At 40.2% G+C, this 27,948-nt stretch overlaps 1 long non-coding RNA gene and 1 pseudogene across 1 annotated transcript; one reads left to right on the top strand and one right to left on the bottom strand.

Annotated features, from left to right (window-relative positions):
- Positions 1-18: 18 nt before the first annotated feature.
- On the top strand, positions 19-27,948 carry LOC117980932 (uncharacterized). Its single transcript, XR_004672429.3, has 3 exons — positions 19-200; positions 26,756-26,839; positions 27,745-27,948. It is a non-coding gene; the product is annotated as an uncharacterized LOC117980932 (long non-coding RNA).
- LOC117980929 (akirin-1-like) lies at positions 13,175-13,947 on the bottom strand (annotated as a pseudogene).

Genomic DNA, 27,948 nt, shown 5'->3' with positions numbered 1-27,948 from the left:
TTCCGGGGCGCTGGGGAGCGGGGCGGGGCAGCTGGGGAGCGACTTCCTGTCCGTGGGCTGAGAGGAGGGTGATCATGGGCCTGGGCCGCAGAACAATGGCTCGGAGGGCGCAGGCTGCCCGGCCTCCGCCCCCTGCAAGCTGAGGGCTGTCCGCGCTGTCTTTCCGACGGCCCCACCCCCGGCTCTCTGAGCTCCGCGAGGTGAAGTCATCTCCCGGGGGCTCGGGAGTGGCCGCGGGCCTCGCGGAGGTTCCCGGATCTCGGCGTCGTTGCCGCGATGTCCTTGTCTTTCTTTTGGGGACCAGGAGGGGGTTCTTGGGGGAAGGAGGGGAGAGCGGAGGCCGCCATCTTGCTTCTAGAGGGTCAGCTCATGTTCCCTGGGCGTCTCAGGGTTGAGGCCGCTCGTGTGGCGTGGCCGGGGGTATTCAGAGCGGAGCTGGCGACGTGGCTTGTCACGGGCCAAATCCCAGGAGGCGGGTCAGCCGCCTACCCTGGCTGGAGGGTCTCGTGGCTGCCCTGGGCCTCATCTAACTGCTGACCCCCTGGAGAATTCGCTTTCTCGGACGGTCTGCGAGTTCTTTCTGAGGGGTGTCGGACCCCCCTGCGACTCTGCAGGTGTCGGTGTGGCACTGAGATCATCTTGCGGCCCCATGGCACTGTGATTTGGTAGCTTGTGAGAAGTAGTTTCACTAAATCCGTAAATTTAAGTTAGCAGTTACAGATTCTTATGTCTTGACATTTATTCGCTTATCTCTCTTTGCTCCCCACAAATTGAGTACCAACTATATTCCTGGTATGAGCCATTCAAGGAATGTCCAGTCTAGTGGGCAGACATACATGAAAGCAAATCATTGCTATTGGAAGTATGGTTTATCAAGATGTACAGCGTAAAGAATGGATAGCTTTACTAACTGTAGGTTAGAGTTTTAAAGATAAATAGGCATTTTCTACTACAAAAATAGGGGTGGGATGGCAAATCCGGATCCGAACAGAAAGGAGATGCAGCACGGGGACAAATAATGTGTTGAGAAGAATGAGTAATAATTACAGGTCTTGAAGTTCAAACTTAGGTTGCTGAAAAAGATGAGGCTGGAGAAGAAAACAGGAGCCAAATCACGAATCGTCTATGCCTTGGTGAGGCAATGAGTGGACAGATTACAATTTAAGCTATTCTTCTGTTGGTAGAGAACAGATTACTTGGGGGGTGGAGGTGGGGGGGCAGAGAAGGATAAGCAGAGAGCCCACAAGGGGGCCATTGGAGAAGCCAATAAGAGAAAACTTAAGGACCCTGTGTGAATGGTAGTGAGCATCCAAAGGAGATGGATTCCTAAAATATTCAAGAGGCCATATCAACTGGTAATTGGTTGCTAGGGGCAGCTGCCAGATAGGAGAATGGAAGAGGCAATGATGATGCCTTGTTTTGCTTTGAGGGAGGGGCAGGATAAGGGTGTATTTTACTAAATAAGATAAGGAAGAGTTAGGATGAGTCCTGGGAGGGGACATTTTTGCAGAAAAAAAATGAGTTCAGTTTTGGAGTTGGTGAGTGAAGTAAGAGTGGTGCTGTCTAATGGTGGTTGCTATATGGGTCTAGAGCTCTAGGGAGGAGCTGGGCTGAAGTTGGAAACACCACAGGTTTACATTACCATATCCAAGCTGACTGCAGTCTTACGTCATTGAGCACAGTTGCAAAACCACTTCTCCTTTCTCCCTGCCTTTACTTGGGAAAATTACTGAAATACTGCATTAAAAAACCCAATATGGTGATATGTGTCCATCCGTAGACCAATATTCTAATGTTTAATGGTCTTCTAAGGACCCTAAAGGTCAGGTTTAGCAGAAACTGGATGTAACAGTGGTAACTATTAATAGTATAGCATCATTAACTCATAAAATGAAATATTAGCTATGTTTATATTTTAATATTTTAATTTTTTTCTTTTTTATTCTGTAGGAATTGGTCCATTCCAATAAAAATATTTTAAATTTAATCATTGACAACAGTTAAGCTGGCCATAGGCTGAGGATTGAGGATGGTGGGTTCCACAAATATCTGCTGAATGGAGAGCTAGAAGGAGGATGACTTCAAGAAGAGTGAGCAATAGGAACGCAATGAAAGACAACCTCAAATTCATTAGTCAGCCTGTCTCAGCTGCTTTTTGGTGGCTCACAGCTATGCTAACCTAGCATAAAGCAGTGAGAAATAGAATACTTCATTTTGAGCAGAGCTTTAGAAAACCACAAATAGTAAAAGCCCTATAAATAATAGCTACAGCTGCAAACCAAAGACTAATTATTAGTTTTTAACTCTATATCCCTGTAGAGCAGCATTTTTGAACACAGAAAAAAAGAGAAACGCGTTCACTTACGTCTTAGATTATTTAAATACAGTATTCTCAATTTGTCTAGGATAAAAAAGCATTTAGGTGTATTGAACAACCATATAATGGATAATATACTGAACAGGAAATGAGAATAATTAGCTTGAGTCCCTTTTTTGTCAGTTGTTCACCGTATGACCCTAGCAATGTTACTTAACCTCTCTATGCCCTAGTTTCTCTGACTGTAAAATAGAGATAATAATAACTTTCTATCAGCCGCCTCTCAAAGATATTATAGGAAATAACAAATTAATGCTATGAAAGCTCTTTGAGGTACTTGGATGAAAGGGCATAATTGTAAGTACATATTATTAGTAATTAGCACTAATATCCAGTAGCACTCATGAGCATTCCTGACTTTGCTGCCTGGATTACTCAAAGAACATGAAGGATCCTGTTTTGAAATACACTTAGATCTTTTTTCTTAACTTGTGAATTGACTTTACTATTTATGATCAAACCTTGTGTATTAACAAATATAGTTAATGAAAGAGGGAAGTAAAAAGAAGTTTTGGTAACCACAACTTTTATATTCATGCTACTCATAGCTAATATATGGTTTGGGGGAAAATACAGGGTAGATAGGGATTTGCCAGAAGCATGTTTTAGAATTAATGATTAGTCTACTCCAGTCAGTTAACTGGAATTTTGTATTAAAAACATTATTCATGTCCCCATAGAATAATGCAGTCCCTATAGAATTTATAGACAGTTACATGTTTGACACAATTAAGTTGAACATTCCTGTGAAACTCTGTCATTCTCATCACTGTTTAATCACAAACATGTAATGAAATATATAGACTTGTGAAGTTTTGTCCAATGTCTATCCCTAAAGTAGATGAGAATTTTTTCCATTAAATTGGTGACTTCAGTATTTCCTTTAGAGAGGTGTATGCATAATGTAAACATTTAAATATATTCATGACTACATAATGTGCATATTTATTTTTATACACTTGCTTATATACCAATTTATAAAATTATCATATAATGTATATTAACTATACATCTGGGAACAGCAATGACAAACAAGGCTTCTTTGTGTTTTAGGGCCAGATAAGAAAGTAATTGGTTAATAGCCATTTGTCACCACTGGTGAAAAATCAACTCAAAGTCATGTTTTATTATTTATTAGAGTTATGAGCATTATCTATAAGATTCATGACACCATGACTGGGTGTGGTGGCTCACACCTGTAATCCCAGCACTTTGGGAGGCCGAGGCATGTGGATCGCTTGAATACAGGAGTTAAAGACTAGCTTGGACAGCATAGGGAGCCCTCATCTCTATTAAAAAAAAAATTAAAAAAAAAAACACTAGGCAGGCATAGTGGCATTCACCTGTGGTCCCAGTTACTCAGTAGGCTGAGGTGGATCCCTTGAACCCAGGAGGTCGAGGCTACAGTGCCTGTGATCATTACACTGTGCTGCAGCCTGGGCAACAAAATGAAACCCTGTCTCAAAAAAGAAAAAAAAAATTCCGTGACACCTTGACATTTGTACTATTTCATTTTGTTTTCACAATTTTGTGAGATACAAATTGTTGAAAGAAATAGGCTCAGAGTGCTGAAAGACTAGTGCTCTGAGACTAGTTTTTAAAGACTTAAAAATTCACTACAGTTGTCAAGTAACATACCCAAACACACATTTTGAGATTCTCAAATATATTGTTTCTTTTAGTACTTTATACCAGGGTCACCAGCTTGATATGACAGTCCAGAATGTATTTATAATATGGACATTTCTGGCTTATTATTGATTGCCTGCAGCATCTCCAAAATTCAGCCAAACTTAACGTTTTTAAAACTGAAAACTACAATTCTTATGTTTATGGCTGTATCTTTACCAGCTTGAAGACAGGTACTTTGTTTTATTCATTTTTGTATCCTTCATGGTGCCCAAAATAAGTACTCAGAAAATATTGTGGGGATGAGTAAAATGTATATTGTGATGTTTAGTTGAATTAGCGGGAAAAAAGCTGATACAATCACCTCCGAAACTTTTTTAGGAGGTCGTACACATTTTCAGCACATTCATGTGAAGATAGTTTATTTGGGTTTGTACTTTAAATTGGTGGAACCATTGCCTCAATTTCCCACTTCATTTTTAATGACGTCATGCCTTGGAGAGATAGGCTTAAGTAGGTGATGCAGATGACAGTCACCTGTATGATATGCCTCTGGATATGTTTGTTGGGCTTAGATAGTCCGGATGACCCACAACAAAAGGGTCATCTAGAATATCTAAACACAGCTTTAATGAGAATGTGTAAAGAGTGGGGTTATGAGAGTTTGGGTCTTCATAATTCTCCCCTTCATGCCGACGACCCTTGTGGACCACATATTTCTATACTTTTCTGTCAAGGGATTAGAGGATAAGACTACTCTATCAGTGGTTCCCAAATGTGACTGCTTATCACAATCACTTGTGTAGTTTCAAAGGCAATTCAGATTCTCAAGTCCCACTCTAAACAGAAAATATTTAGATTTAGGATTAGAAAATACTGGGTGAAGTCCAAGGCATCTGTGACTGTAATAACACTCTCCCTTGAATTCCAATGATCAGTCAGGTTTGGGAAGTTCTGGTTTCAATAACTTGTTCAAGGTCACACAGAACCCTAAATAGAGCCAGAAACTAACTCAAATCTTTTGAGTCCAAGTTAAATATATTTTCATTGGACTCCTGCTGTCCATTTACTGACAATATATGATGGGGTAGGATGAAGAGGTGGGGAGAAAAGTAGCAATTTTAGTTTTTTCATTTTTATTTTTTACCATATTCTATGACATGGTTTTAAGATTAAATGAGCTAACATCCATAGAGTGCTTAGAACAGTATCTGGCACATGGTAATTAGGTGTAACGGTTCAACGAATAAGTCTCCATTGTCCAGTCATGGCATTCACTTTGCCTGGGGTTACATTAGGTAACATTTTATTGGATATCGACTTTTTCTATGAAGAAAAAAATGTATGTAAATAAAGGTGGAATCTTTAGTCTTTATTTGTCATGGAAGCCCTGAATTTGTATAGCTGAAAATATTTCTATATTGTTTCTTTTCATCTTTTCTGATATATTAAGAAAATGTTAATGATATACTTATAAAATTGTGGATGTATAGCTGTGTAGTATTTTTATATTATCTAATTTAGCATATAAGATAAGGTATTTTACATTGTCTTCCTATCACTGAACTAGCTCCAAAATTGATTCTTATTGGTATGTAATTAAGCATTTAGTTTTTAGAAGTTATTGTTTGGATTGATCTTCCAGATGAAATATTTCCCCTTAACGAGGTAATAGATATACGTGGCTCTATTTTATTCCCTTATTTCTCTGCAAGTTTTTCAGTTTTTCAGTCTTGAACAACTTTTTACACTTGTTAATTATAAATAAAATTATGCATTTTCATTACTAGTAAGTGAAGAACCCAATTTAATACTTTAAAATGCTCTTTGATACATTTGGACAAAGGCTGTGAAAATATGCCTTTGGTCAGTCCCTGTCACTATGAAAATTGACATCCATTTTTGTTTTTATTCAGTTTTATAAGTTTTATTATTTTTGAGGGATTACCCTATACCCAGCATCAATTTCTAGTGGCTCCTGTAATCCCAGCACTTTGGGAGGCCAAGGCAGACGGATCACGAGGTCAGGGGATCAAGACCATCCTGGCTAACACGGTGAAACCCCCGTCCCTACTAAAAATACAAAAAATTAGCCGGGCATGGTGGCGTGCTCCTGTAGTCCCAACTACTTGGGAGGCTGAGGCAGGAGAATGGCGTGAACCCGGGAGGCGGAGCTCGCAGTGAGCCGTGATCGCGCCACTGCTTTCCAGCCTGGGCAACAAAGCGAGACTCCGTCTCAAAAAAAAAAAAAACAAAACAAAAACAATTATTGTATTATAAATGAATTGATTTATCCTGGAAAAAGGTAGAAGTAGTGATAGACCAGAACAGAAGATATTTATAACCTCAGGAGGTATCTGGCAGGTAGAGTAGATCAGACTAATGGAGAAGCTAGAAAAAGAATCAGATATCATCAGTGATGAAGCCCCTAACTATTTGAATCCAGAGTCAGCCAAGGAAATGGGGTTAAATTACCACTTGTGAAATATTTGCAGTATTTCAGGCATTGTATAAGGCACTTACCAAAACAAGAAATGGCTGGCTAGGTCCCATGAATCTAGGTAGTTTGAGTCTTGAGAGTCAGAGAAAATAGTAATAGTAAACAGGATATTTATATTACTCTATATTTCTACACTTATATACTTTATTATAAGAATTCAATTAATAACATGAGTGTGTGTTAGTTACTACTTATAATCAAATTAACAAGTTTTGAACTATACTCATTCCTTCCTCCATTCTTTTTACAATAGAGGCCATCATTCAATGTGTATTCTAGGTCTTGGCTACTCCTGTTTAGTTGGGACCTTGGTCTATCAATTATTCTCTTTCTGTTGTGTCTTCAGCCTCTCACTCTTTACTGGTTTCTTGCCATTAGCATTCTCATTTGTTAAAGTGTCTTCTTCATGCATATCCTCCTTCTAGCTTCTGCTCAAATTATCCTTTCCCCTAAGGAGAATTTTTGAGAAAATTGTCTATGCTTGCTTATCACCAATTCCTCACCTCCAAGTTACTCTCAACCATATATTAGACTTTTACCCCCAATACTGCTGTGAAACTACTCTTGATAAACTTACCAACATCATTCCTATTATGAGATATATCTTAGTTGTTAATGTTTCAATAGTATTTGAAGCTATTGACCATTTTTTCCTTTCTGAAACAATCTTTTCTCTTGGCTTCTGTGATACCATGCCTAACTGTTTCATTGTCCTTTGCATGCTCTGTCTTTGCTTAAATACTGCCACTCCAAGGAATTGTAAGGCTCTTATCAATGTAGTCTAGTCTCCACATTCTTTTTGGATGATCTCATCTACACCCATGGTTTTATACACCCATGGCTTTACTTTCTGTATATTGGTGACTTCTAGCTGTGAGCTCACTCCTAAGCTTGAAACCTATATATTTAATTCCCTATCTGATATCTCTTTGAGTGTTTTGTAGGTACCCAGCTCGAACTAGGCATGTCCAAACTGACTGATGATAGCCAAATGATCAAAGCCAGAAATCTAAATGTTTGCTTTGAATTTTCTCTCTACTTACACATCCACTCATTTACCAGGATATGCTAAATCTTCCTCCTCATTATATCTCAAAATCATTCATTTCACTCTGCTTCTATCACCACGTCCCTAATCCAAGCCATTATTACCTCCTTACTATTATTGTAGTATAGATTTAATGGGTTCAGACTTTTCCTGCTCTAAACACAGTCTTCACTGTGCAGCCATCATGATCTGGGAGGCAAATACAACTTCTCTGCCTAAACTACTTTAATACTTCCATTAATCTTAGGATGATCTGGAATGGCTTGTTTGTCTTTCTTATTAGGAGGGCAAGAACTCTGTTTCGTGTACTGTTATCACCCCCATATTGGCTCAATATTGATTCTTTTAAGATGAATCATGGGAAAATATTATGAAGGAAAGTGCCCTGTGTGTTAATCAAGATAAGCTAGGTTATATTGCAGTAGCAGAAAACTTCAAAATCTCAGTGGCTTACCATCACAAAAGCTTATTGCTTGCTCATGCTACATGTACAGTTTGCTAGGATTCTCTCCTTTTCGCTGTTACCTAAGAACCTACCTGTTGGAGGCACCAAATGACATGTGTTTTCACAGTCACTGCAGGTGACTGCCAGGTACATAGAACATGGCAAATCTTGCACTGGCTGTTAAAGTGACATACTTGCACTCATAATTCATTGACAAAGCAAGCCACATGTCATGCCTATTCAAAGTGGATAATCAAACCATATATCTGAATGGAAAGGGAAACATAAACATTTGTATATAACCCAATGATATCATACCCTCTTAGCTGAGACTCTTTTGCTTGCAGATGACATAAAACCAGCTCAGTCTAGCTAAGGGATGATGAGAAAAATATCCCTTCAAATTTAAAAAGGGAATGAAAGACCAGTGTGGCGGCTCATGCCTATAATCCCAGCACTTTGGGAGGCTGAGGTGGGAGGATTGCTTGAGGCCAGGAATTTGAGACCAGCCTAGGCAACTTAGCACAATGCTGTTTTGTTTTTGTTTTTGAGATGGAGTCTCACTCTGTCACCCAGGCTGGAGTGCAGTGGTGCGATCTGGGCTCACTGCAACCTCCGCCTCCTGGGTTCAAACAATTCTCCTGCCTCAGCCTCCTGAGTAGCTGGGATCACAGGCGCATGCCACCATGCCCAGGTAATTTTCATATTTTTAGTGGAGATGGGGTGTCATCATGTTGGCCAGGCTGATCTCGAACTCCTGACCTCAAGTGATCCTCCCACCTTGGCCTCCTAAAGTGATGGGATTACAGGTGTGAGCCACAGTACCTGGCCTCATTTATTTAAAAAAAAAAAAAAAATTAGCCGAGCATGAGGGCCCGCAGCTGTACTCCCAGCTACTCAGGAGGCTGAGGCATGAGGGACTGGTTGAGCTCAGGAGTTTAAGGTTACAGTGAGCTATGATTGCACCACAGCACTCCAGCCTGGGCAATGGAGCAAGACACTGTCTGTTAATCAAAAGGGGGTGGGGAGGGGAATCATAAGACAGCAGATCATAAACTGAAAAAATTCAACAACTGAAAATGCGGGAGTATATCTGGGCCTCAGTAATAACTGGAACCAGGACTCTTCCTCCAAATTTTGTCTCTGTTTTGTAGGTTTGCTTCAGTCTCCTCCATTTCAGAATGAGTGACTGTCCATATGGCCACTGATATCTCCCAATCCTCATACCTCATGGCTGCCACGACACTAGAGAGGGCTAGATGTCTTTCGGTTTTGTTTTTCCAGTTTCTTTAGTAAATCCTGGGTTGGGACTCTGAATGGTTTGGTGGGAGTCATGTGTCCACTATTAGACTAGTGATCTATGAGCCAGGAGACAGAGTCATGGGGCATAACCATGGTGCCTGCCACCCACCCCTCAAGGGACCTGTGATGGTTAATTTTATGCATCAACTTGGATGGGCTGTGGTAACCAGCTATTTAATCAAACTCTAAGTATGGACGTGAAGGCATTTTGTATATGTGGTTAACACCTGCAATCAGTTCACTTTAAGTAAAGGAGAATACCCACAATAGTGTAGGTCAACCTCATCCCATCAGTTGAAGGCCTCATAAGCAAAAACGGAGGTTTCCTGGAGAAGAAGAAACTCTGCCTCAAGACTGCAGTGTCAACTCCTGCAGAGCTTCCAGCCTGCCCTGTGGATCTATGGATTTTGGATTTGCCAGTCTCCACAATTATGTGAACCAATTCATTAAAATAAATCTAGACAGCTATAGATATATCTATGTATCTGTGTCTGGAGAGCTCTGACTGATACAGAGACAATTCCAGGATATGACAGAATCATTGTAATGCGAGCCAGGTGGCTACCCCAACCGAGTATCGGTGACAGGAAGAGAGATGATACACTGAGGAATGGGAAAGAAAAAAAGGGAGGTGGGAATAAGAAAAAGTACATGTGGTAAATAACATTAGAATGTAGCTATGCATTGACTCATAGAAGACTAGCTTTAAGTTACAAAACTTTGTCCTAATGCATAGTGAGTATTCACAAAACCATGATAAATATATTGAAATTGTCATCCCTTTCTGATTTAGATTATTCCTTCATTTTGAATTACTCTGTCAGCAGATGGCATGTTTTCTATAATTCATGTCTTACCATGTTTTATTTTTCTTATTTAACATTCTACAACTGGTGGTTTTATTTTCTAAGTAAATTTATGTCACCTATTGCTGCTATAGCAAATTAATGCAAATTTAGTGGTTTAAAACTAACAAAAAAAGTTTTATTTTACAGCTCTAGAGGCCAAAGTCTAAAATGGATTGGCAGGACTGTGTTCCTTCTGAAGGCTCTAGGGCAGGGGTCCCCAGCCCCTGGGCCAGGAACTTGTACAAGTCTATGGCTTGTTAGCAACCAGGTGGTACAGCAGGAGGTGAGCAGCAGGCTAGCCAGTATTACCACCTGAGCTCCACCTTCCATCACTTTAGCAGTGGCATTAGATTCTCATAGGAGCAAAACCCTATCGTGAACTGGGCATGCGAGGGATCTAAGTTGTGTACTCCTTGTGAGAATCTAACTAATGCCTGATGATCTAAGGTGGAACAGTTTCATCCGAAAACTATCCCCGCTAGCCACCTGTCCATGGAAAAATTTTCTTCCAAAAAACCAGTTCCTGATGCCAAAAAGGTTGGGAACGACTGCTGTAGGGGAGAATACTATTCTTTGCTTCTTCCAGCTTCTAGAGGCTGCTCAGTCCTCGACTTGTGACCCTCTTCCATCTCCAAAGCCGGCAGTCTCATCACTCCGTCTTCTGCTTCCATCATCATATCTCCTTTCCAACTCTGACTGTCCTGCCTCCCTCATAGAAGGTCTCTTGTGATTACACTGGGTTTACCAAATGATCCAGGAGAATTTCCTCATCTCAAAATCCGTAACTTAATCACATGTGCCAAATCCTTTTGCCTTTAAAGTAATATATTCACAGGCTCTGGGGCTTAGGACATAAACATCTTTAGGTGAGGGTATTCATTGTTCAGCCTATTGTAATAAATAATTATTATCAAATTGACACACATAAATTAAAAAATCAAATAATATTGAAAAATCCCTCTCTCCAAGGCAAGTATTTTTAGCTTTTGTATCTGTTTCTTCTAGTATTTATCTTCATCGTTCTCAATAATAGGCTTACATGGTCATTTCTTATTTTACCAGTTTTATTTTATTTTTGAGACGGTCTCACTCCGTTGCCCAGGATGGAGCACAGTGGTGTGATCTTGGCTCACTGCAACCTCCACATCTGGACTCAAGCAGTCCTCCCATCCTAGCCTTCCAAGTACCTGGAACTACGGGCACACACCGCCACATCTGGCTAATTTTTTGTACTTTTTGTAGAGAGGAAGTTTAGCCATGTTGCCCAGGTTGGTCTCAAACTCCTGGGTTCAAGCAATCCACCTGCCTTGGCCTCCCACAGCGCTGGGACTGCAGGCATGCACGGTGGCACCCAGCCTATTTTATCAATTTTAGACATCATATGCTGACTTTCTGTTTTTTTAAGAAGACAAGGTAAACAAATAACTTAAGTAATTTATTTGTTTGCAGTAAAGCTTGTTAACACCATATAATGAAAATGTACAAAGAACCATGTTGCAATTATTGGGTAGATTTAAGTTAAAGACATTCATTAATAAGGAATCTTTGAATATGAATATTCCAGGACTATCTCTAAGCCATTTGATCAGAACATCTGTCTTTGACTATTACCTTATTTGGGAAGGTATTGGCATAAATTTGAATTAAGCTCAGAATGTTTCAAAATAAGCCCTCATTTAAAAAAACTATATTCTATATTCAAATAAAATAATATGAATAGGACTTTCCAGAAACAATAATAAAGGAAACAAGGTATCTTGTAAAATGTGGTCCTGAACAAATCATGGTAAAAAAATAAATGTATACTTAACTCCCAACTCCTCACAAAAGAGGCTACTTTCTGTGCCTCAGCTGTGGAAACAAGGGGCAGAATACCCTATTAGCAACCTTGGGCAGGGGTTTGCCAACACAAAAGCTCAAGCACTTAAACATGGCTACCTCAAAATAATTTGGGGGAACCTGACCAAAGGATTCAAATTTTGTTTTTAATAACTGATACAAAGGTAAAGTGCTCCTGCAATTAGCAGTGCCAGGGGAGCCTGCCTCGGCCCAGCACTCACCTACCTTATGTCCCCGAGCAAACTCTGATGCTCCTGCTCCAGGGGAGACCTTTTCCCTTTAGAGGTTCAGGACCCAGTGAACTCTTGGATTGTGTGAATGAGGTAAGCACCAACTCCATTTGGGAATTTTAAGGCTTGGAGTTAAATATTTTTCTAACACAGCTAGGCAGAGTCCATGTGTCAAAGGCCAGTCTCCAGTTTGTTCTAATTTCTCACTATGTATTTGTATATCTAAGACAACAGACTTTCACTGTATTGTCATAACCACAGCCAGTGGCCATCTTCACTTTTTTTTTTTTTTTCTTTGAGATGGAATCTTACTCTGTCACCGAGGCTAGAGTGCAGTGGCACAATCTGGGCTCACTGCAACCTCTGCCTCCCTGGTTCAAGTGATTCTCCTGCCTCAGCCTCCCGAGAAGCTGGGATTACAGGTGCTCGCCACCACGTCCACCTAATTTTTGTATTTTTAGTAGGGACAGGGTTTCTCCACGTTGGCCAGGCTGATCACGAACTCTCCTCAAGTGATCCGCCCAGCTCGGCCTCCTCCCAAAGTGCTGGGATTACAGGCATGAGCCACCATACCCAGCATGCATCCTAATTTATGATTCCTATTTTGTGCCTGGTGAACAGTCCCCATATTTAACAATAATACCTACACATAAAACAATCCACTGTTACAATTTATATAGTCACAAAGCATTAAGTATCTTCTGTAGACCATAAGTTTTTAACCGTAATTTTCTGCATCAAATCCACAGCCAGAATCCCCAAGATAAAAAAAATTTGCACAATACAAACCATAATCTAAAGTACATGTACAGACACATACACACTCTCACACACACTTCTTACAGAACTGTGCTTGGGGAAACTCCATTTGTTGAGTGCCACTGAAGGCATATTTTGCTACGCTGCTGCTCCAGGTATTTTTGTTTGGAAAAATCTGTCACAGTAGGGTATGACTATTTACTGGATGAACAGAAAAGAAAGATATACCTGTGGCAACCAGAAAGTTTTAAGGTCTTTCAAGTCGTATAAAATGGACCTGCAGAAACGTTGGAATGTTCTCAGGATGCAAAGTTGGAGCTGAAATGTGATATCAAACAGTTGCAAAAAATGTATAGCAACCATGCCTTGAGGTCAAACCTGGTACCGAGATCTGCAACAAAAAGCTTCAAGACACATAGTTTGTTGGGCTTGTCCCACATGGTCGCATAATCTGATCATGTGTGAATTTCACAAATGACTCGTATTGCTCTGCTAGTTTGGTATTGAGGATTTGCTCATACTCCTCCCAAATCTTCTCTTCATAGTTTGAGAGACGTGTACATATTGTTGTAGCTTGCCGGAGGGCCAAGGTGGGCTGGTCCATCTTCACCCAGGAGAAACCTGCAGCACTGGGTGCTGGGTGCTGAGGACTGAGGCTGGCTTTCCTAAGCACAAGCTGCCCTCTGATTAAGAACAACTTCTAAATGTGTCCACCTCTGATAATGATTCTATTATGTGTTGAAAAATGTGTTTCGGAGTTGGAAGGTGCCTCTGGCGGCCAGGCGGGGCAGGCTGCTGCAGGGTCGCGGTGGGGTTTGCGTCTGAAACGGCGGCGGTGGCTCGGCGTCCCAGGGCCTGGGGCCCGGAGCCGGGCGGGGAAGCGGGGAGTGGCGCGGCCGCTTTGGGGAACCAGGCTCAGCAGCGTCGCCTCGAGCTCCGTGGGCTGCTTCGGTGTCGCCCCGCTCGCCATGTGGCCGGGGACCGGGAGGGGACGCGGCCGTAGTTGCGTCTCAACCTCCGGACTCCTCAGCGGAGCTCTCAAGCCCAGTAGGCTCCAATCCGTTGAGTTCCTGTTTTGATAGACAATTGGATAGACAGAGATTTGGCTCTGTTATCACTGTCCCCACAACTTTCCCCATTCTCCCAATTCGATAACATCATCATTTTCTGATAAAATAATAACCAGTGTTCCCACATGATGGTGATGTAAATATGATTCACTGCACAGCTTAATAGAGAAGTATGACTGCATTTCCTTTTAAAGATTTTTGTTTGGCTTTGGTATCTGCCTTATTGTTTCACTTATCTAATTTTCTATCCAGATGTTCCTAATGCTTTCCAAATATTTCATCATATTATCTGTGGGGTCTCCCTTTTCCTGCATCTCTTCCCCTGGGGGCCTCCAGTCCTCCTGATCTCTGGCCTGGTTATTCTTCCCGTCTACAGCACAATTATCCTGTGATTCTTCCTCACTGCTTTCTTGGATAGCACATTAAAGGGGCTGGCGGGCTGGAGTGCAAAGAAAAGGTGACAACTTTTCTGAAAGTGAGATTTCTGACATGTTGGACTGAAATTGTCTTTATGTTCTGCAGTGATGGGAAGGATTTTTAAATCTGACTTAATCATTAAGCTGATGTCAGGCTTGACTTTGGTATAAAATGAAACCTGACTCAGTATTTCTGACAATCAAGTAATACTCAGAATGAGTATTGGTTGTTTTAATTATATAACTTCTTCAGTTAGAAGCCCAAAGTCTTTTATGTAATAAGTGAAAGAGTAATTAAAAGCGTTTGTTTACACTCCATATCTGAATGCTTTCTGAAGGAAAGCATTGGTGGATCCCTTATCAGTAGTTACTGAGAATTCATACATAATTAATAAACTTCTGTAATATAGAATGAAATCCTAGAAAATGTAAAATTTTGTTTAGACTGTAATCATGTCTAAAATGTATGTTGAATAGAACTAGCTTATTTCCTGTCTTTCCTCTTGGAAGAAATCAGAGTCCCTCAAATCAGTCATTCTGTAAATACTTGTTGGGTGCTTATTATGGTCAAGAGAGCAGATCTCCTGAGAGATCTTATCTTTGCCACATTCTCTTCCTCTCTTTGTTTTCTACCCTTTTCTTTTTCTTCTTTCCCAGAAATCATCCCTTAAACTTTCTCTATCTCCTACTCCATCTGCTCTTCACTTCCTGTCTCTCTCAATCCCTACGTCTTCTCTTGTCAGCAGTCACTTGATCAACACAGGTGCCTTCTGTGTATTCCCAAGAACTTTGCCATGTGTATTGTCCCAATTTTTAACTTCCCTAGGGTGCTGTGCTGAATATTTTATAGGCGTTAAATAAATTATTGAAAGGCTTTAGAACTATAGGCAAATGGCATTTCCCTTATGTCCTTGTTTCTAAGTCAATTTTTAAAAGTTGCATACCTTTATACCTTTATAACAATGGCACCTTTGTTGATTTCAGGGTTATTCAGTAGTTTCCTTAATTACTTTTTTTGACAGAAATAAAGGAGTCAAGGGATGGTGAACATGTTCTATGATCCTTGGATTTGGCCTGAAGGCTATTAAGGATTTCAACAGAAAAGGAATCAGTGCAGAGGAAAGGCCAAAAACAAAACAAATATATTACGGCCAGGTGCCCTGGCTCACTCCTGTAATCCCAACACTTTGGGAGGCCAAGGCAGGTGGATCACATGAGGTCAGGAGTTTGGGACCAGCCTGGTGAACATGGTAAAACCCCGTCTCTACTAAAAATACAAAAATTAGCCAGGCATGGTGGCACACGCCTGTAGTCCCAGCTACTCAGGAGGCTGAGGCAGGAGAATTGCTTGAACCCGGGAGGCAGAGGTGGCAGTGAGCCAAGATTGTGCCATTGCACTCCAGCCTGGGAAACAGGGCGAGACTACATCTTAAAAAACAAACAAACAATAACAACAAAACCCAAATATATTAGTTTTCTATTGCTGCTGTGATCAATTACCACAAACTTAATGGCTTAAAACAACAAAAAGTGTATTATCTTAGAGTTCTTTATTGAATTCAAAAGTCCAACATGGATCTTACTGGGCTCAGATCAGTGTGAGCAGGGTGTAGCCTAGAGGCTGCCTGATTTCCTTGGCTCATGGCCTCCTTCCTTCACTTTCAAATCCAGCAATACCAGGCCAAGCCCTTCCCATGCTGCAGTTTCTCTGGTTCTCCAATTCCCTCTTCCGCTTTTAAGGGTTCTTGTGATTATAGGATAATCCAGGATAACTTCCTATTTTAAAGCCAGCTGATTATCAACCTTAATTCCATTTCCAACATTCATTCCTTTCCTATATAATCTAACATAGTCTCAGGTTCCAGGGAGTAGGACATAGACAACATTGGGGAGGTCAACAGACATTATTCTATCGACCACAGTGAACAAAGGAGAGGATCCTGACAATCCCAAAGAAGGGAAAAATTATGACATTAAGTAAACCTCATAATTTGGAGATGAAGAAGATAACAGAAAAGCACTGAAGACAGTATAGCCCATGATGTAGCGAATACTTGACATTTTCATAGAGTATGAGGCTGAGAAGAACTTGGATATGTCACGTAATTGTTGATAGCAAGCAAACCACTAGAGTCAATTTGCACTGGTATAAAGACCAACATTTTAGAAAGGAATAAAAATTTTATTTTTCTCCTGAAAGACTCAAAATAATGACAGTAGGCAACTCTATGCAAATCACCCTGAAACAAGAAAGTATATATTTTTAAAGCTCAATACAGTTTACAAAATGATTATATTCTGCAGTTATACAATTTGATGAAATTTGGATTTTAACTTATTCAATAGTTCATTCTGTATGGCATCTCATAAGTACTGCATAATGCTATCTTGGATTTTGATTTTTTTTTAGTACTTTTTTGGTATTAAGTCTGGAATCTTCTAATTTGCCCTTAAACCTAGATAGAGAATTGTGGGCACACCCTTTTGTGTGTGCACAAATATAGCAACTGGAATGTTATCTGTGTACCACCATTCACCCGGTTCCACCTCCATGCTCAGCAGAAGTCATCAGGGTGGAGTAGATTTATACAGCACAGAATAATAGTTTCATTTTCTCCTTTGTTCTTGCTATGAGCCACAAACTATCACTGTCAAAGAGAATGAGATTGGAATTATCTGTTCCTTTTGAATGTACATGAGGTTTCTCAATGTTAAACTAAAAATTTAACTACACGTAGGTGTTTAATACACTAGCATTCTTCTATTTGCTAAATTTTATTAAATGAAACTTGAAGTCAAAATCCAAAATGTCTCTGTATTTTTGAAATGGTTATTAAAAATAACCATTTTATTGTTGTTTAAAAATACAATCTGTAACTCTGTTCCTTCTATTCTACTTCTGACTCTTTGTGCTTAAGCTTTTTTATTTTTTTTGAGCACGAAAAATACAGCTAGAAGTCACAAAGGAAGAAAAACAATTGGAAGCAATAAGTAAATGTAATAATGAGATTTTAAAGTTGTAGGAGACTTTTGAAGTGGTTTTCTGGAGAGAATTTCTAAAAAAAAAATTGCTTACCATGATTCTTGGGGGTAGGGCAAAAGACCTTGTAGCTTACCTGTTTCAATTTTCTAGTAAAAAGAACTCTGTGTTTCTAAACAAAACAAAACAAAACAAAACAAAACAAAGAACTCTGATGATGAATGAAACAATAAAAATTGAAGTAGAACCATAATTCTAGTCATTCTCAAAGCCCAGCAGAAAGTAAAAACGATAATCTAGAGAACATACTCGGTTTACCTAAAAGAACTGAAGAAAGAACTTGCTTTGGGAGAAGTTCTCAGCCCATGTCATAGGGTTCTGCAGAGAAACAGAACCAACAGAGAGAGAGAGAAAAAAAGATTGGCTCACGCAATAATTGAGGCTGAGAATTCCCGAGATCTGCAGGCAATGAGCTGGAGACCCAGGAGAGCCAATGTATAGTTTGTCTGAGCCTGAGAGCCTGAGAACCAGGAGAGCTGATGGTGTAAGTTCCAGTCTGAAAAACAGCTGGCTCAAGACCCCAAGACAGCCAGTGTTTCAATTCAAGACTGGAAGAGGAAAGATTAATGTCCCAGTTCAAAGCAGTCAGACAGGAGTTCCCTCTTACTTGAGGGAGGGTCAGTCTTCTGTTCTATTCAGGCCTTCAACTGTTTGGACAAGGGCTACCCATAGTAGATAGGACAACTTGCTTTATTCAATCTTCTGATTCAAATGTTAATGTCATCCAGCACCAACCTCACAGACACACCCAGAATAATAATTAACCAACTATTTGGGCACTTTATGGCTCAGCCAAGATGACACATAAAATTAACCATCACAGCTCATAGGTTAACCACAACCTACCTCATAGTAGGTTGTAGACCATGGTTACAAAGTCACTTTGACCTGGTCTGGTTTCCCACCCAAAGCAAGAATCTCTCAACAACATTGCTGCTAGATGGTCATATACGGTCTTCTTGGAAATTTCCAATGGGGAAATCAATATGTTATGAGAAAGCTCAGGGGCAGCTTTAATTATTTTAGATAGGTCTATGTTATTTTGAACTGAAGAATATCTCACTGTAATCTCCAGACATTTGTTCTTCTTCTAACCTTTGGAACTACTCAGAATAAGTCTATATTCTATTTCACACACCAACTCTTCAAACAAATGAAGATTCTGTTATATTCTTTCAAACACTTTTTTCCCAAGTTAAACATTTCCAGCTTATTTTTCTAATCCTCATAGTATATGATTTCTGTGACACATTCTGGTTTTGTCAGTTTTCATAAAATGTGATACCTTAAACTGAACACATTTTAAATGTGTTCTAACTCCTTTATACTAGGGAAAAATCAACTTTGAGGCTCTGTTTCTCTTATTTTCATATAAAGAAAGAAGTTTTCTGTTGAAAAAACCACTGAAACCATTATTTATGACTATATAACTACTAATCAAAGTAGCCTTAATATTATTTCAAGTTGTCCAATCCAAGTAGTTTACATAAATGGTTTCCCAAACTCCTCTAAGATAAATACACAATATTTCACATATATATTAACACAATCATTCTGCAATGTATTGTTTTCCTTGAGACTCAAATATCAGTGGAGGTCACACTACATACCTAAAACCCTGATTTTGTTAGGTATCGACTTATCCCCCTTGTGACTCAGGTAAAGGTGACACTAAGAAGTAAATCCTGATTGGTCTAAGACAATTAAGGTGTTTCAGAATAGGAGCAATCCCTCTTGCCAAAAGAATGGTTTAATGGCAGGCATGTGATATAGCTCTGGCCAATTAGATGTGTAAGAAACTCTGTTGAGTTGCTTCTTGAAAAGGTTTCCACATTTTTCAAAAGGAGGTGTTAATAAATGGCCTCTTTCCTTCCTCTGGATGTTCTATGTGGATGTATTGAGAGGCACAGCTATAGCCACTTTGCTCTCAGCTGGAAATGTCAGAGGAACATATTGAAAGAATCTGCCTCCTTGATGTCAATCAACCCTTCCTCCATATTTCCTGCCCTTCCTCCATACTTCCTGTTATGTAGATATTAAACTCTCTTATTATTTAAGTCAAGTTGAATTAAGGTTTTCTGTTACTTGCAACCAAAGTCATCTTAATTGATAGATTCTGCCCTTGAACATACCAAAAACTGAGTTAACCCTCATCTCACAGTTGGCAGAAGATCTAATATCCTCTCGATATTTCTTTGAATTTCCTCAGAATGACTTTCTCCAAATCCAACTTCCTGATACAGAACTCTTGAACACTGTGCAGATCCAGCTGTGGAACATGACTTCTTTATCTCAATTTATTTAAAAAAAATCCACTCCCATAATACACACTAAACTTTTTGTGTGTTAAATTTTATTGAAGATTCAGACTGAGGGAATAGATTTTATATTACTCTGGTGAAACATCTTAAAATGAATCATTAGATATTCTTGTTTTTGACATCCTCAGCAATTCCATCTACTGGAATTTTTTACTGGTCACCTTCCATGGTCAGCAATCTCTGGTTTCATTCTCCAGGCTAATATCTTCAGGAAAAAGCACTTCATCACAATTCCCACAGCTTAATTTTCTAATTAATTTAGTTTTCCACCTACTTAGGGACTCTGGTTTACTTTTGCATATCAAAACTCATCACATGAGCCGGGCGCGGTGGCTCACACCTGTAATCCCAGAACTTTGGGAGGCCGAGGCAGGCGGATCACGAGGTCAGAAGATTGAGACCATCCTGGCTAACACGGTGAAACCCGTCTCTACTAAAAAATTCAAAAAATTAGCCCAGCGTGGTGGTGGGCGCCTGTAGTCCCAGCTACTCGGGAGGCTGACGCAGGAGAATGGCGTGAACCCTGCAGGTGGAGCCGAGATCGCGCCACTGCACTCCAGCCTGGGTGACAGAGCGAGACTCCGTCTCAAAAACAAACAAACAAACAAACTCATCACATGCTCTGCTAAATTAGAGGCCATCTACTTTGGGTCTTACTTTTCTGGGGCACAGAATTATTGGCAGAAACTGAAATTTAGACCCGGCACAGTGGCTAACGCCTGTAATCCCAGCACTTTGGAAGGCCAAGGTAGGCAGATCATTTGAGGCCAGGAGCTTGAGACCAGCTTGACCAACATCGTGAAACCTCATGTCTATTAAAAATACAAAAATTAGCCAGGTGTGGTGGCGCACGCCTGTAATCCCAGCTACTCGGGAGATCGAGGCACGAGAATTGCTTGAACATGGGAGGCAGAGGCTGCGGTGAACTGAGATTGCGCCACGGCACTCCAGCCTGGATGACACAGTGAGACTCTGTCTCAAAACAAACAAACAAACAAACAACCAAACTTTGAAATTTCAATTTCTGTTTTCTTCTTCTTCTACCTGCCTCTGCAAATGGAAAGAAACGTAGAGAGGAATTTTCCCATTGATAGAATTCAGCCACTCCACCTTAGAAGAATGAAGCAGCTGTAGTCATTCTGGGTTTTAAATAACACATTTTTTTTCTATGATAGACAAGAATGCTAATATAATGAGTAATCGTGCTAAAATATTTGCAAAGTGAATCTTCTCAGAAACTTTGAATCTTTTTCTGATGCTAAAGAGTTCTACAACACGGAAATCCATCATTTCATTATGAGTTTCTGTTCATGGTAAGACTTGTTTTAAATCTCAGAAACTTGTTGTCTAACTAGCTCTGCAGGTCTCTTAGATATTAAGGAAGCCACATTGTGTTACCGTGTTTGTTTCAGCAGTCTATCGGCTGCATTGGGCTGGAATATTCTACCTTTCTAGCATTAACAGTTTGATGATTTTTCAATGATAGACTCTATAGAATTAGTGCTGAATTTAATAATGCATCTCTAACCAGATACTCTCTTAAGTTTCTTATGTTCTTTCTGACTGGCTGTCTCTTTGAGTCCTCTAGTTTTCCCTAAAAAGGATGGAAATAACAAACATGATTCCAGGACAATTATTACTCCACAAAAATTCCTGTTAATTACTCCTAGGTAACACAATTTTTTCTAAAGTAATCTGCTCTCTTAATCCATTCATTTTTTTTTTCATGCATTCATTCAGTACCTATTGACTGTCTTCTATAGATAACCACTTGCTGGGCACTCTTTGGCATTATGCCCCTTGAAGTTAGAATATTCATGAAAATACTTTAACTTTTCTAATTTCATATCAATGTCAAATCTATATAATGCTCTACCCAAGCATCTGCTTAATTCAAATGCGATTCAATGCAACAAAAGGATTAAGTCAAAGAAGTTGGACTGTTCTTTATAGTTTTTTTTTTTTTTTTTTGAGACGGAGTCTGGCTCTGTCATCCAGGCTGGAGTGCAGTGGCTCCATCTCGGCTCACTGAAACCTCTGCCTCCTGGGTTCAAGTGATTCTCCTGCCTCAGCCTCCCGAGCAGTTGGACTACAGGCACCCGCCACCATGCCCGACTAATTTTTGTATTTTTAGTAGAGATGGGGTTTCACCATGTTGGCCAAGCTGATCTCGAACTCCTGACCTCAGGTGATCCACCCACCTCGGCCTCCCAAAGTGCTGGGATTACAGGTGTGAACCACCATGCCCGGCCCTTTATAGTTTATTGTTACATTTATAGTCTGTTATTCTTAAGAATTAAAAGGAAATACTGCCATAATCAGAAGCTTTGTTTACTTGTGTTAGCTGCCCTGTAAACCTTTTACAATGTTTTTGTAATAGTATTAAAGGTGGTTACAGAATTTTGACTTGAGTAAAATTAAACAATGAAAACTGTTCTGCTGTTGTTCTCAGTCTGCTTACTGTATCAACCAATTTAGCATATGTCAGGAATTAAGCATGTTCCTGGCACAGAACTTAGTAATATGATGCTGGTCCCCAAAAACCTTACTTAGATATCTTTTTAGAATTGTGCCTAACCAAAGAGCATTTTCGCTTTGTGCTTGCTTTTGTTTGGTTTGAATAATGCCTGCTTACATAAAATAATACAGACAAAATCTTCTCTTTCAGACTAGATTTAAACCAGTCAAAATCACATCATATGAAGATGATGATAGTACTGACTTGTTGTCTTAGTTTGGTAGGGTTGCCGTAACAAAGTATCACAAACTGGGTGGCTTAAACGACAGAAATAGTTTGTCTCATAGTTCTGGAGGCTAGAAGTTCAAGATCAAGGTATTGACAGGGTTTGTTTCTTCTGAGAGCTGTGAGAAAGAATTTGCTTCATGCCTCTCCCTTAGCTCCTTGTGCTTTGTTGACAATCTTTCCCATTTCTTGGCTTGCAAATGCATTACCTTCTGCCTCCATCTTCACGTGGCGTTCTCCCTAGTGTGCATGTTTGTCCCCAAATTTCCCCTTTTAATAAAAACAGCAGGCCAGGGGCGGTGGCTCACACCTGTAATCCCAACATTTTGGGAGGCCGAGGCGGGTGGATCACCTGAGGTCGGGAGTTCGAGACCAGCCTGACCAACATGGCGAAACCCTGTCTCTACTAAAAACACAAAATTAGCCAGGTGTGGCAGCACATGCCTGTAATCCCAGCTACTTAGGAGGCTGAGGCAGGAGAATCGCTTGAACCTGTGAGGTGGAGGTTGTGGTGAGCTGAGATATAATGCCACTGCACTCCAGCCTGGACGACAGAGGGAGACTCCATCCCAAAAATAAATAAATAAATAAATACAAAATAAATAAAATAAATAAAAACACCAGTCATATTAGATTAGGGGCCCATCCCATTCTAGCATGACCTTACCTTAATTATATCAATAACCCTATTTCCAAACAAGGTCACATTCTGAAGTACTGGGGGCAAGAACTTCAACATGGGAATTTGACGGGACACAATTCAACCATAACACTTATAATCAAAGTTATGTTTTATATTAGTGGTTCTTCTATTTCCTTAACAAATATTTACTGTCTGCTAAGCACTATGCTAGGTAGTGGAAATACAGTAATAAATTGGATACGGTCCTTACTCTCGAGAAACTTCAGTTCATGGATTTGTGCCTCTTCCTTTACAATCTTTTCACTTCCAAGGAAATGAAATAAAAAGGGGACTATCAATGTTTAAGGACCACATGGCAGAATACCTAAAAACAATAATAATGGCCAATATTTGTTGAATACTATGCAAATATCATCATGTAAATTATCTCATTTAATCTTTAAAACAACACTTCAGGCCGGGCACAGTGGCTGACGCCTGTAATCCCAGCACTTTGGGAGGCCGAGGTGGGTGGATCACCTGAGGTCAGGAGTTCAAGACCAGCCTGGCCAACATGCACTCCAGCCTGGAAGACAGAGGGAGACTCCATCCCAAAAATAAATAAATAAATAAATAAATACAAAATAAATAAAATAAATAAAAACAATAAAAAAAAAATAAAAACACCAGTGTCTACTGGTCTCTACTAACTTACTATGAGAGTTAATTAACTTACTATAATTCTATAATTATAAGAAGTAATAACTTCTTATAATTACTAACTTAATATAAGAGCAACCCGTCTCTACTAAAAATACAAAAACTGGCCAGGCGTGGTGGCACATGCCTATAGTCCCAGCTCTCAAGAGGCTGAGGCAGGAGAATCTCTTGAACTTGGGAGGCGGAGGTTGCAGTGAGCTGAGATCGCGCCACTGCATTCCAGCCTGGGCAACAGAGCGAGACTCCATTTCAAACAAAAACAAAAACAAAAACAAAAAAACAAAACCAAAAAACACTTCAACATAGAAACTACTATTATCACCTCATTTACGAATGAAGAAACTGAGGCTCTGAGAAGCCTAGCAAGTGGCTGAGTGAGGATTTATTTATTTATTTATTATTATTATTTTTTTGAGACCATGTCTCTATGTCACCCAGGCTGGAGGGTAATAGCATGATCTCGGCTCACTGCAACCTGTGCCTCCCGGGTTCAAGTGATTTTCGTGCCTCAGCCTCTCTAGGAGCTGGGATTATAGCCATGCACCACTACGCCTCGCCAGTTTTTGTATTTTTAGTAGAGACGGGGTTTCACCATGTTGGCCAGGCTGGTCTCAAACTCCTGTCAACTGAACTGCCTGCCTTGGCCTCCCAACAGAGTGAGAATTTAAACCTAAGATGGCACCTGAGCTAGATACCATTGCTATGGAATCCCTACGTTATACATCTTCTAATGGTGGGGAGAACTGAAAAAACAAGTCTTTCCTTTATCTTTAAACAGTTTATGTAACATAATACCTATCGTCTAATTTCTTCTCCTTCTCTTTGTTGCCTTCTTCTTCTTCTTCTTTTTTTTTTGAGACAGGACCTCAGGGTCTCACTTTGTCACCTAGGCTGGAGTGCTGTGGCATGGTCATAGCTCACTGCAGCCTTGACCTCCTGGGTTCAAGCGATCCTCCTGCCTTAGCCCCACAAGTAGCTGGGACTACAGGCATGAGCCACCACACCCGGCTAATTTTTGTATTTTTGGTAGAGATAGAGTTTTGCCATGTTGCCCAGGCTGGTTTCACACTCCTGAGCTCAAGTGATCCACCCTTCTTGGCCTACCGAAGGGCTGGGATTATAGGTGTGAGCCACTGCACCTTGCCTGTTGCTTTCTTTTTTACTTGCCAATATTTACAACTTCATTTGTTTCTTCCATCAACACTTCCTTAAAAAAAAAAAAAAAAAAACTTGGCCCAGGTGCGGTGGCTCATGCCTGTAATCCCAGTACTCTGGAAGGCAAGGCAGGTGGATCACTTGAGGTCGGGAGTTTGAGACCAGCCTGGCCAACATAGTGAAACCCCATCTCTACTAAAAATACAAAAATTAGCTTGGCATGGTGGCTTGCACATGTAATTCCAGCTACTCTGGAGGCTGAGGCAGGAGAATAGCTTGAACCTGGGAGGTGGAAGTTGCAGTGAGCTAAGATCGTGCCACTGTACTCCAGCCTGGGCGACAGAGTGAGGCTCTGTCACAAACAAACAAACAAACAAACTTGGCAGGGCATGGTGGCTCATGCCTGTAATCCCAGGACTTTAGGACACCAAGGAAGGAGGATCCCATGAGCCTAGGAGGTTGAGACCAGTCTGGGCAACATAGTGAGTCCCTGTCCCTATTTAATAAAAAAAAGAAAAAAGAAAAAAAAGAAAAATTTTTCTTATCTCACTTCTTTCCTCCCCATTTCCCTAGAGGACTTCCCTTTCTACCCAGAAACTGAATTTCCTCCACAGAACATGCTGGTAATACAGAATTATCTGCTGGGAAATTGAGTGGGAAGTGGTTGGCTTAGTATTCTGGGACAAAAACCAGCATCTCACTTTTAAATGTAAACCTTTTGGGAAGTGAAAGGATGGGGTTAAGTTCTTTCCAGAAAGGAAAATAATCCTACTTTCGGGCCGTATCTATTGGCCCCACCACTACCGCTACTATTAAAAACCCAGCTTCTCAGCCCTGCTGCTAACACTGGTTTTACATTGACATGGTGACAGTGGATAAAGGTTTGCTAGATGATCAGAAGTATATTTTTCCCCAGACTCTAAAGCAAAACATAACTTAGGAATGGCACTGCTGTGAGGAAAAGTGAGATGTAATAACTGAGACCAGCGAATTATCAGAACTAAGTATCCAATATTAACCTCATAGTAAGTTAAACAGGTTCCCAGTCATACATTCCAACTCCTCTTTAAAAAAAATCTTTTTAATAGAGATGGAATCTCACTATGTTGCCCAGGCTGGTCTCAAACTCCTGGGCTCAAGCAGTCCTCTCACTTCCACCTCCCAAAGTGCTGGGATTACAGGTGTGAGCCACTGTGCCTGGCCTCAACCTCTCTCTTTTCTAATCAGTGACAAGATTCTGAGAGAGAAATGAATAGAGTTGATTATGTAGCACATCATGAATAATGAGAGAAAGCGTTACTAGACTAAATATTTTCTTTTACATTTCTAAAGATTTTAGTAGAATATTTTTTTACTATGAAGAAGCCACAGTTCAAAAATGATTTCCTTTAAGGGACAAGCCTTGTATTTCTAATCTGTTAAATGATGGCAAATGCCATAGTCATCATGACTTATCACAGAAATGTCTTTTAAAAGTCCAGGTACAAATTTAAATTGCAAGCACAAATTACAAGAGAAAGAAAGTCAGTTTCAGAGATGTCAAATCATATTTGCTTCTAAAATCTTTCCCTTGAAATTTTTGTGGACATGACCTGTTTACTTAACATGTTAGTTATTATTCCTATATTAGTTGTGTCTTGTATTCATTTATTTATTCAACAAGCATGTGTTGAGTATCTATTTTATTCTAGGTACTGACCTAAGGGCCAAGATACAAAGTCAAGTGAGAGACAGAGCATATCCTCAAGGAGCAGATTGTCTAACGGGGAAGAGAGGTAAGTAAATAGGCACTTTTCATGTAACGTCATAAGTAATTTAATGTAAATATGCCTGAGTCAGGGAGTGAGGTAAACAGGGTTAGGAAAGTTGTTAAGGAGAAGTAAACATTTAAGCTACATAATGAGGAATAATTATTATTGGAAGTGACTTAAAGCTGGGCATGGTGGCTCATGCCTGTAATCCCAGCACTTTGGGAGGCTGAGGCGAGGCTGAGGCTGAGGTTAGGAGTTCAAGACCAGCCTGGCCAACATGGTGAAACTTCGTCTCTACTAAAAATACAAAAATTAGCTGGGTGTGGTGACGGGCGCCTGTAATCCCAGCTACTTGGGAGGCTGGGAGGCTGAGGCAGGAGAATTGGGAGGCTGAGGCAGGAGAATTGTTTGAACCAAATTGGTTCAATTGGTAGGCGGAGGTTGCAGTGAGCCGAGATCACGCCACTGCGCTCCAGCCTGAGCGACAGAGTGAGACTCCGCCTCCAAAAAAAGAAAAAAAAATAAGTGACTTACAGATTGCCAAATCTGGTAAGATTTTATTTTGTAACTTTTCAACTGTTCCACGTGATAAATGCCTCTCTTTTGCAAACTCTAAAATAAAATTAGTTTGATGATGGAGAATTCAACCATGTGTGACTGCCTTTGTCTCTTGTAGCTCTATTGTTAAGACCAGATATCAAGAAAAAGGCATAGCCAATGGAGAAAATTAATGATTAGGTCTGAAATTTAGCTGCTGGAGTTAGAGAAAGAAATAACTGCTGTATATATCTGCTGTATATAGACTTGACCAGAAAAAAAGCAGAGATGATTTCTTCTCATCTCAAGAAGGCTTGATGAAGGACAGCTTCCAAATGAGTTCCTTGAGTGCTGAATCTCTATTCTTTTCATTTTTAAACTCATCATTCTAGGCTTGAAACTCACCCATGTTGTATGCCACCACAGAGTTTGAATATGTACAAGGGCATCTCCAGTCATTGTACTTGGGAGGAGGAGATGAAGGCACCATTTCCCTCTTTATCTGCAATTGAGTAGTTACTGAGAGAGTTGTTTACAGAGCTCTTTATTCATTCATTCAGATATTATTCATTGTTGAAAATATATAATTTGATATG

This window comes from Pan paniscus, chromosome 6 (genome assembly GCF_029289425.2).
Source record: "Pan paniscus chromosome 6, NHGRI_mPanPan1-v2.0_pri, whole genome shotgun sequence".
In the NCBI taxonomy this organism is placed as follows: Eukaryota; Metazoa; Chordata; class Mammalia; order Primates; family Hominidae; genus Pan; species Pan paniscus.
This window is presented reverse-complemented; position numbering and strand designations above follow the sequence as displayed.